At 23.4% G+C, this 11336-nt stretch overlaps 1 long non-coding RNA gene across 1 annotated transcript; it reads right to left on the bottom strand.

Annotated features, from left to right (window-relative positions):
- Positions 1-6441: 6441 nt before the first annotated feature.
- On the bottom strand, positions 6442-10737 carry LOC145847273 (uncharacterized). Its single transcript, XR_014371195.1, has 3 exons — positions 10658-10737; positions 6947-7025; positions 6442-6489 (listed from the first exon to the last, which is right to left on the bottom strand). It is a non-coding gene; the product is annotated as an uncharacterized LOC145847273 (long non-coding RNA).
- Between the last annotated feature and the right edge of the window lie 599 nt (positions 10738-11336).

Here is an 11336-nt window from a genome sequence, read left to right as displayed (position 1 = left end):
TATACATTTAAAAAAAAATTATTTAAGTAATATAATTTGGGTAAATTTTTTTTTCATGTAATGCACTATTAATACACACTTTTACATAACCATAAACAAAATTGCAAACAAACAATATTTAAGAAATAAAAAGCATTATATAACAAATTGTAAATGTAAAATAAATACTTTATTAAAAATAAATAGCAAACATTTCTAACCTTGTTGCTGTGTTGTCTCCAGGAAAGGTTTCTATGGCTTTAGTGTTGTGAAGGCAACTATTACCAACGAAACGACTAAATACTCATCCGCGAAACTGTTGTTTGAAATTCAAAACTTTGGAACTATTTTTTCTAAGATAGAAAAGTAAAGCAATAATAAGCGAATAAAATTAAACTATTTATCTAGTTTAATTTCTTTTAACTTACTTACCAAAGAATAATTTAGTTAAAATAATAAAACGAGTAGAATTGAAGAGTAAATACTTTTAAAAAAATATATGTAAGCGAAGACTACCGCATAAATTAATTTTAATTATTTTTTTAGCTTTCTTTCTATGGAAAATAATTATAAAAATCCTACGTCTTTAACTTCAAGCAGTTATCAAACTATTTAATATTTACGTTTATTTATTTTGTTTATTATCATATTTACGTTTAGAAAATTTCCGTTAATATTTAACAAATTTGATTTTAAATAAAAGAATTCAAATCTAAAATATGTTTAATATTAGTACTTTTTTGTACTAAGTATATGTTATTTTGATTTATTCATCGAGCATCTTATTTAAAATGAAAACAAAATTTTTTTTTTTAAGTTAGTTTTGGAAAATGGTACTTGGTAATGTCAAAAGTGCAAGAATGTTTTAAATGACATATTATAAAATATATGCAATTTTTGCGTCTTCTCTAAACATCTTTAAAAAATTCAATAAGTTAAAAATGAAATATAACAACAAATTAAATAAACAAAACTAATATTCAACAGCTTTAATAAAATAATAGTTTCAAGAAATTATAAACCGTGTTATTTTTCCAACTCATCGACTTTCAATACGGGAGTAAATGTTTTTTTGGTTACGAAAACACTTTATTTTTTAGTCACCATGCTTTAAAATTTGGTTTATTTATCTTTTTGTATAACAAAAACTATTTTATTATAACATTTTAAGCTCAAATAACAAAACTTTTATATAGCTTTCAGTGCTGATTTTTTTTCTGGCAAATCTGACATGTATATTATATTAAGCTTTTCTTTTTAAATCTAAAATTTTCCAGTCATCGTTATAAGAACTCTAGAAACAGAAAAATATTTATGCTAAATAAACGTCTATTTGTTTTAGCTTAAAATGACATATTCAAGATGTTGTGTGGCGATTTTTTCAAAGAAATCTAGTAACTATGTTTTTAATTATATATCATAAAAATTATTTTATACGAATAAGTTAATTTAAAAAAACAACTTCTATTTTTTATTAAGGCTTACTTTAAAAGCAAAACAGATACTTTTTTATAAAAATAGGCTTCAAATTTCTATTTTGGTTTATAAAAATAGTATACGTTTTTTCTAATACAATTACGCAATCTTTCATGGCAAAAACTAAATTGTTAAAAAATAAAAACTCTATTTTGAAACTTTTTTTGAAACTGTTTTACAAAAAGTAAAAGTTATACAAATAAAAAGTCTCTTAATTTGGTTAGTGTATTTTTATGTCTAATTCGTTTATGATTTAGTTAATTTTTTTCTCTTAAGCGCTACTATTGATTGACTCAAAAATAATATTTAGCTTTTACTACAAATAAAAGTCCAATAAGAATATAATAACAGTCTATTGAATTTTTTTATGTAATTTTACTTCATTCTAGTAAAAGAAGTATATATAATAATAAATTTGAAAAAAGGAAATGTTTTTACATAGTATCAGGATAAATTACTGGTCATTTAGAAGATTAATGATTTTTTAATACAAATTTTGCATACTGCTACTGTTCATGGCAATGCTGTCATAATTTTATATAGTCGCTACTTCATGCATCTAGTTTTACCAATCAACGGCAAACAAATACTTTAAGCCGCTAGATTTAAAAGAGACTTATTTACAAAGACCCTGTTATGAAAATAAAATCAATGCGAATGTATCTTTTTTAGAATTCATGCCGTCGTCGTTGTGTATGAAAATATGTTAAATGTGCATGAATTAACTTTTAAAATTATTTAAGTTTTTATATATATTGTTTCGTATTTTATAACAACTTGCAGTAGATGAAAGTTTATTTAACTAGGTTTTAATAAACATTTTAAACTAAATATGAAAGAAAAATAGTGTAGTAGATTTCATTTTAAATTTATATACCATACTGTTTGGTTAATGAACGGTAAAATCAAAGCGCTCAAAAATTTTGGTTTAAGGTCCTAATGTACAAAAAAACCTCTCGACTCGATTATCGAGTCTAATACGGTATTAGTAATACCACATGCTTTTACTATCTGTTACAGCTAATAAATTATTTTATTTGTATAAAGTTTAAGACTCAAAAAACAAAACAAATTATAGAAAAAATATAAAAAAATTAAGGAAAAGTAACCAAGTAACATATTTACTTAGAAACTTTTTTTAAAATGTATTTAGAAATTTGTCTAAAAACATAGAAATTAAGATAAAGTCAAAATCTAAAACTTCAGAAAAATAAAATACAGTAGTAGAAAATATTTTCAGACCAAGAAAAAAACAATTTTAATTTAACTTATAAAACGATATAAACAATCCTAATACCGAACATGAAATAATCTAAAGATAGGTTTAACTTCTTTAAAGAACGTAAAAATGAAATAAGCTGAAACATTTTTACGTTAAATTTTATAACTATTCTATGATAATAACTTAAGTATTAATTTTTTATTTGATAATGTGATTAAAACAGTTTATAAAATCAATATTTAAATGGTACACCAAAAAAAACTTGTAAAACATGTAAATCGAATGATAAACTTTACACTACATAACTTTAAATTAAATAAAGAAAAAAAGTACTAAAAACTTAAACTTTTCGCACTAAATATGTTGTTTATTGAAAAAAAAAGCGCTCAGAATATTTGGTCTTAGGACCTAGTGCACGAAGAACCTTTCGGTTATCGAGTCGTACATCACTTGGATACCTTTTAACGTATTTTCCATGACAGAACATAATAATAAGTAAAAACTAACAAGAAAATCCTTTTTTTTTTTTTTTTTTTTTTGTATTACTTTTGTAAGCCTAAAAATGTACTATTACAAAACGGGTGCACGTTCAAATTCAAACATTTCAAGTTCTAAAAAAAATTTCGAAGGGCCACAACTCAAAAAGTAATTTATACTTAAACAAATAAAATAAAAACATGTTTGTAGGTTTAATTATTACCTACAAAAACGGTTCTGTTTATTTTTTTATTGAACATTTTTCAATATATTTTGGAGATATGGCTAAAATATTTTCTTCTAATGTAGTTTTTGTAGTAGTTTTTAGAAATATTTTTAATTATTTTTTCTTTTCAAATTTTAAAAGAGTTTGTACGTATTAGCTAGACCTGATTAAGATATTTAATTTTTCATATAAATACTACTTTTTGAGTTGTTGCCCTTTCAACATTTTTGAAGAGCTTTTACTGTCGAAATTGGAATTGACCGAATATGAAATGTCTTTTAACGATTACAAAACAAGCAATTTTTGCAAACACAAGCAAAATATTTTTAGATTTTCATAAAAAAGTAGGTTAAGTTATTATAAGTTTGCTTTTAAAAGTAATTTTAATTTTAATTTTTTTGCACTATCATCATATTTCAAGTAAAGTATGCATCTAAGTGCTCTGTTTATAAGATCATTAATAATATGTATTTTTTATTATTTGCTTTTCCCCGGCACACCATATTTAACATTGCTCATAAACAGAGAATTAAAGATTAAATATAATTTTATTTTTATTAATAAATACTTGTCTTGTACAAGACGTTAAACTGTATCGAAGTGGTTTACGACTTGAAAAAAGATTTTTTTCTCGTAAACTAGGTCCTAAGGACCAATATTTTGAGCGTTGTTTTTTTGTCGTTCAATAAAATTTTTTTATTTTATGTTTTATATAATACAGCCAATGTCATTTGTAATTTTGTTTTTATAGCTTTTATGAGTTCTGACCAGTTAAAATTTCTGTTTACAATTATTCCCAAATACTTATAACTTATACTAATCCCAATTTTTTAAATTTAGTGATTAAGTTTGCGAAACTGCTTAAACATCTTTCAGCTTCAAATCTAGACGCTTCCGGTTTGTTAAAGTTTGATTTCTACTTATTTAAGATTTAGTTAATAAAACTGTTTTGTTTTAATTATTCTATGTCTGGGTAAGGTGTGTTAGGGTAACGGTTTAGATTTAAAATTTTGAATAAGTGGTTTAGGCTTAGGGTTTAAGTATTACTAATTTACCTCATATTCACAATATTATGATTGAAAAAATTGAAGAAACCTTACTAGTGCAGCCGAACGAAATTTAAAAATAAATAATTTATCTAATTTATAAAGATACAGACCTTTTACAACAATTTAATTTTTTCAATTTTGATTTTTTTTACACTAACATCATATTTCTTGTAAAGTAATACTTGTGTTCTTACTACTGCAGCCGACCCTTTAAATATAAGTATAGTGTGTACTTTACAGAAAAAAACAATTTTTGTTTGAAAATAATATTTTTTATTAACATTAGTTACTAAAATAATGTTCTTCAATGTTTTGGCAGTTTAAATAGTTTTATTTCTATCGAAATCAGTTGGCTATAAAATTAAAGGTCTTTTTTTTTTTGTAATATAAGTTAACAATCTTTATGTTTAAATGTTTGTAAACCTTAAGTAAAACAAATAAGTTAAGATAAACTTAGATAGACTTTTCTTTTGTAAAAAAACACTATTAAGAAAGTAGCTCATAATTAATTAAGTTTACTACTAAAACTAAACAAAAAATTTAATCTTAATTAAGTGTAAAATAATTTTCAATGGAAATACTATTCGTTATTTTACTTTTTTTTTTTTGTAAAAACAGATTTTGTGTTTTACTATATTAATTTATTGCAACAAGAAAAACTTTTTGTTAAAAGAAGTTTTATAATTTGAAAAAATCTTTCTACACGTGACAGTGAGACTTTAAACATGTTTAATGCTTTTGTTATGCTTTTTAAAAATTTCTTATAACTTTTACTACTAAGCAACTTTATGTTAATTACATAAGTAAATCATAATCACTTTCCAATTGACTCAATATTTATATTAGAAATAATAGTTATATTAGTTTATGGTATATATAAATTTCATTTTAAGTTTTATGTATGCAACAATTAAACAAATAAATAATTTTTATAAAGAAGAATTATAAATGTGATTAAATAGTATAAGTTCTTTAAATAGAATAAGAATCTTTATTTCGGTTAAATTCAACATGTATGAAGTTTTATATTGAGAAAGAAACTAAATAATAATATTTGTATGCCATAATTATTGCATTTTTTTTTGACTAAACTTTTTGAATGACTAATAAAGGCATCATTTTAAGATTTTCACGTTCTTTTAAAACTTATTTAAGTTATTATTTATTCAGTGTTTTCTTTTAAACAAATGTTTTATCTATGACGAACTTTTTTAAACACTAAATACTTAAAATAAACATCTAAAATATTAATAAAAAGCATGAATGTTGACTTTCTGTAACTATTTTACAACACTTACTAAAATTAAAAAAGCTTTCATGTAGCAATTGAGTTTATTGAACAACAAAAAAAAACGCTCAAAATATTTGGTCTTAGGACCAGATGCACAAAAAATCTTTCGGTTATCGAGTCGCACACCACTTGGATACCTTTTAACGTTTTGTTCTTGACATAGTTTAAACATACTAAAAAAAACTAATTTTAAAAGTTCAATTAAATTAATTAAAAAGTTTTAATCTTTAACTAATAAAAAAACAATATATCACCTTTTGTAAAATGAAAGTATGATTATTTTATATATGGTATAAAAGCTAACTTAGGTGTGTAGTAGAACTGAAATGTAAATAAAAGAAGCTTAATTTACAAAATTTTTGTAGAAAATATTTTAGTAGCCATTTATTTTACCTTTTCATAACATCTTTAAAATTTAAAGCATAAACTTTATTTGAAATTAAATTAAGTGAAAATTAAAAAAAAAACAACTTTTGTTCATATTTGACATAGATAGCTTACAAAAAGTATTTTTTTAACGTAGATAAACAAAAAGTATCGCTAATATATGGATTAAACAAAAAACAACAAATAATAAACTGAAAACATACTTTTAAAAATATGTATAAAGGATCATAAAAGCTATTTTATTTTTCAAACAAAATTATTGAAAAAATCACAATTTTTTACTCAGAGTAAGCTGGTGGCTGTTGTGTTTTATGGTTTTGTTTTTTGCTAAAGTTCCCATCACTTTCCATGCATGTCAATTGTATTGTAAAACTACCCATGTCTGTTATGTCGGGTTCAAATAGATAAAGGTTGTTTTAGAATTGTAAGTATAGGATTTATAAACTTTTAAAGTGAGTTTTAGTTTAGAATTGATAAACTAAAAATGTTACTATAACTAAAAAAAAAACTGTGCTTAATTGTTAGCCCAAAACTAAACTATTATACAACAACTAAGCTTATTATGAGTAAATTTAATACTAATAATTAATTATTTTTATAAGCAGTAAAAGTGTTTATAAACTAAATAAAACTTCTGCGGTATTTTTAGCTCGTATTTGAACTTCTTTTATATTGTAAATTAAAGAAAAAACGTGCAAAAAAAAAGTTTAATAACAAGTAATAAAATAAAAACCTCAATAAAAATCTTACTAAACTGAAAAACTTTTGTCAATGAATATATATATTTGTATGTTAAAAAAACTTTACATTAAATCTATAAAACTATTAAACTGTGTAACCTGCAAGCTCTCTATAACTTGGAAGGTTACCTTGAATTTGCTGGTCTGTATTTGGTGTTGCACATCTTTCTATATTAAGCTGCAACATACATTTAGTTTTAATGCTTTATGAAACTTTCTAAATATTTATATATGTTTGATGAATTTTGTTCTTTTATGATCAGGCCTGTAGATAACATACTTTTTATTGCTAAATTACTTATTTAAGTTTACTCTTCTAAAATTTGAAAAAAAAAACTTATAGTACTATATGTTAATTTCATATACCTTAAAAATATATTTTATATGTATACATTATATATATGATTATGAAATGCAGTTTTAAGTTTTTATACTTACAAAAACCTTAAAAAAACCATAATTAAATTAGTTTTAAAAAATGATTTAAAAATTTTTAAATATTCAAACCACAAACAAACATACGTGGTTTAAAAAAAATGATATTTACTTATTTTGTTGAGTATATTAACAATAAGTAGACATTAGTTTTAAAAATTAGTTAATTTTTGTTCCTTTATTTTGCTACTTAAAACTTCCATTGATTATTTTTTAGTTTTTTATTATTATTGCTATAAAAGTTATATGATAATAATTTTTATATTATTGTATTATTAGAACAACCATTTTAAAAATAGTAGTTTATACTTTGAAAACATCAAGTTAAAGTTTTGCTGGGTTTGCTTACCTTACTATAAGTGTACAATCTTTGTTATAACAATTTAAAATTATTTAAAGATATCATAATTGTAGGTCTTAATACTAACTTTAAGTCGTTTCTCAGAATTTATAACTACCAAGAAAGTTGTTTTTAGAAGTTTACAAATATCTAACTAGACTTTTCTATTTTAACTTTACATCATGCTTTATTTATGCAATTATGTAATTAAAGATAAATTCGATAAAAAAAGTTCATAAATGTGCTCACAAAATTTTATGTCGCAAAAAATTTGTAAAGTTATCGTTTTATTGTGTTTTACAGACATTATTAAACTTTAAAAAATGCTAATGAAAGGGTTTTAAACAAAAAGGATGCACAACAATAGCAAAAATAACAAAAGCTGAGTAGGAAACCAATAACTGTTGTTAATGCGACTTAAGTGTTTAGAAGAATACTACTATTTATACCTGCATTTAGCAGTATATAGTATATACCAGTGGCGTCGCGTGGTATTTTTTTTAGGTGGTGCAGAATTTAAAAAAAAATCAATTATTTTAATAAAAATATATTTTTACTGTCAAGTTTGAAAACAACTGAACTTTTGCTACACCTGAAGATAAGCTTTGCTTTTAAGGGAATAGGGGGGATAAAACACTTTTTTCACAATTTGATCTTATTTTATTTAGTTTTTACTAAGCTACAAGATGCTTTTTACAGATTTTAAAAATTCAGTACATGTTTTAAGATATAGCCGGTCAAAGGCAACAAAAGGTTCATAATGGGAGGCACAAACTAAAACAGTGTTTAAAAAAATGTTTTAACCCCCCCCCCCCCCCTCCTCCCCTTTATGCCCTTAACATCTACTTTAGAATTATTTTAATGAAATTACTTTATACAGTTTTAATTTAACTACAAGTCATCTTTTATCAATATTAAAAATTCATTAAAATTTTTGAGATATGGTAATTCACAGTCAGAGGTACAAATGAATCTTTATTTTTATAATATAAACTCAAACAACAAATAAATCAAATCACTAAAATCATATCTTTTTTTATAAGTTGGCCTCAAAATTTTTAGATGTTTCTTTTATAAAACCAAAAAAAAATGCTAAATTAGATATTTAAAACACCAAAAAAAAAGTTATAACAAAAGTTTTTTTTGTATATGTAAAAATATATATTGATACTTAAAAATTTAAAACTTCTCTTCAATAAAAGTATAAAATTTTATAAAAATTAGGATGCAAAAGTTTAATTAAAAATTGTTTTAAAAATGATGGAGAATATAGGTTTTCAGTAAAATTGTATTTTTGCTGTTTTGGTTTGCTCCTTGTATAATAAATCATTGTACTCTCTGGCTTTGACTGGTTGTAACTAAAAGTTTAATTGGAAATTTCAAGTTTATTAAAGAGTAACTATTAGCTTTCTGAAAAAGTTAAAATAAGAACAACATGTAAAAAAGTGCCTATACACCCTCCCCCCTTACCCCTCACTAATTTGCACATTTTTTTTACAAACATTAAAATTTTTATAAACTTTTTTTTTAATTTTAATGTTTTTTGTTGGAGTTTTAAAATTCATTAGTTTTTTAAGGGTATCTTTTCTTTAAATAATTTTAATTTGTTTTTCATTTTGATGACAGTATTTTTGTCAGGAGCTCAACTTTTTTAAGTTTAGTTATGAGGCTGTTGAACTTTTCATGAATTTTAAAGATGACTTATAAATATGTAACCATTATAGAAGTAAAAATTTGGTTAGTTAGTTTTCATGTGCCATAGGAGTAAAACACTTATTTTTTAATTTTAAATAAGCTTGTTATTTTCAGAGTAAAAATTAAAACTGCTTTAGTCAGCCTGAATATTTTTCTAATTTGGTCTGTTTTAATTTATCTTGGGTCATCTTGAGTTTTTAACATTTCTAAGTTATCCTGATTATGAGGCAAGGCAACCATGTTTCAACAATTTTATCTAAATTTTTTGCTTTGTTTATGAAAAAATTAAACCAAAAGTCATATAAAGTAGAGGTAGACTAAATTTTCCTAAAATGTTAAACTACTCTAAGTAATCAAAGTTTCTAAGTTAAGGCTATTTACTTTATTTAAATATGTGATTGTTTAAATAAAACTATTTTTTATTTAATATAAACCTAAAATATTTTTCTGTAAGAGTGAACTAGAAGTTTATAACAAACTTCTTAATTCTTTTTTTCAGAACTTAAATTTTATTATTTATTTTATTAACTTTATGATAACAATAATCAGTTATAGTTAAGTTTATGTATGCGGATTAAAATAAAAAATCAAATTTTTAAGACTTTGGTGATTTAGGGTTTTTATCTTTTTTTCAAAATATGCAATTAATGACAAATCTTTTAATAGAAGTGATCTGTTAAATTTAAAAAATCATGTGGGTACATAAACTCAAGTTTAATCCTTTGCAGTAGCTTAGCTTTGTTTTTATTTTATGTTTACAATAGCTTGTAGATGATACTTAAGCAGTCCTGTTTTAGGGAATTTTCAACTTAGCTTACTTACCGCAATATATTGATTTTGCGGTAATTCTTGAAGAAATTTTGCTTTTTTGAGTTCATTTGCGGCAGTCAGCTAAAAGTTTGCGGCAGTGAAGTGGGCAAAATGGTCGTTTTCAAAACTGAAGTTTTAAAAGAGATTTCGTTCAAAAAGTAACGAAAACGTTATAGATACTTTTTTTTTCTTACAAAATTTCAAGGTGGTGCAGTTGCGGCAGTGCAACACCACACGCGACGCCCCTGGTATATACCTTAAATTATATTTTAATAAGCTAGTTTTAGTTATTGAATATAGTATCTGAACCTTTTACAAAAACATTTGGGGATATTTAATTATACATACGTAAAAGTTTACAAGGTGAGCTTTACGACTTCATCAAGGAATTATAGTTGTTATAAATACATAGGTGACTTTAAAAAGTTACTTGCAAGAAGGTTTTTATTTTGTATTGAACAACACAGTATGTATAAAATAATAAAAATGCTACATTCAAAACTTTCAAAGTGTTGATATTTTTAACGAACCTTCACTCGTTGTGTCATGCTTGCTATCAAAGTAAGAAAAGCGCAGATGATTTCTGAACTGCATATTTGTATTATTTGCGTAACTCGGAAATAGTTTCTTCTCTAAAAAAAGTTTATATCTGTGTAACAGTATTTACAGTTTTAAGTTTTGTAACTCTCCGAATACCCATTCTATTAATAAAAACTAAATGGTAAAATAAAATTGAAAAACTATGTTTAAAAGTTTTAACTCAATTAACTGCTAAAGAAAACTGTTTTCTTTAGAATTGTTGCAAAGTAACTTAAGAATTGTTTTTTACTGTTTTAGATAACAATTGTGACTTAAAATATTTAAGTCCATATATAATTATTCAAACAAATAAGGTATTTTAGAAACTCAAAATAAACAATTAACTAAGTTTTACGCTATTTTATAAGGAATTACACAGAAATCATTATAATTAAAAGTTAAACTTTATAAAACTAAGTAATCAATAAAAGTTAGTTATAAAAACATTTTTTAATGTTACACATTAATCATAAACAGAGCGTCTTCTAAGAACTTAAATTGTAACTTTTTCCTTCTAAGTTATACAATAAAGAGAAATTCTAACCGCAACTAAAGCATTTTGTACCATTTGAAACTTTTCTATGAAACAGTACAATAGGTAAAACATATAAAACGTATAACGAAAATTCA

This window comes from Thalia democratica, unplaced genomic scaffold (assembly GCF_965202585.1).
Source record: "Thalia democratica unplaced genomic scaffold, ktThaDemo2.hap1.1 HAP1_SCAFFOLD_862, whole genome shotgun sequence".
NCBI lineage: Eukaryota > Metazoa > Chordata > Thaliacea > Salpida > Salpidae > Thalia > Thalia democratica.
The sequence above is the reverse complement of the archived record's forward strand: the minus strand, read 5'-3'. Positions and strand labels throughout refer to the sequence as shown.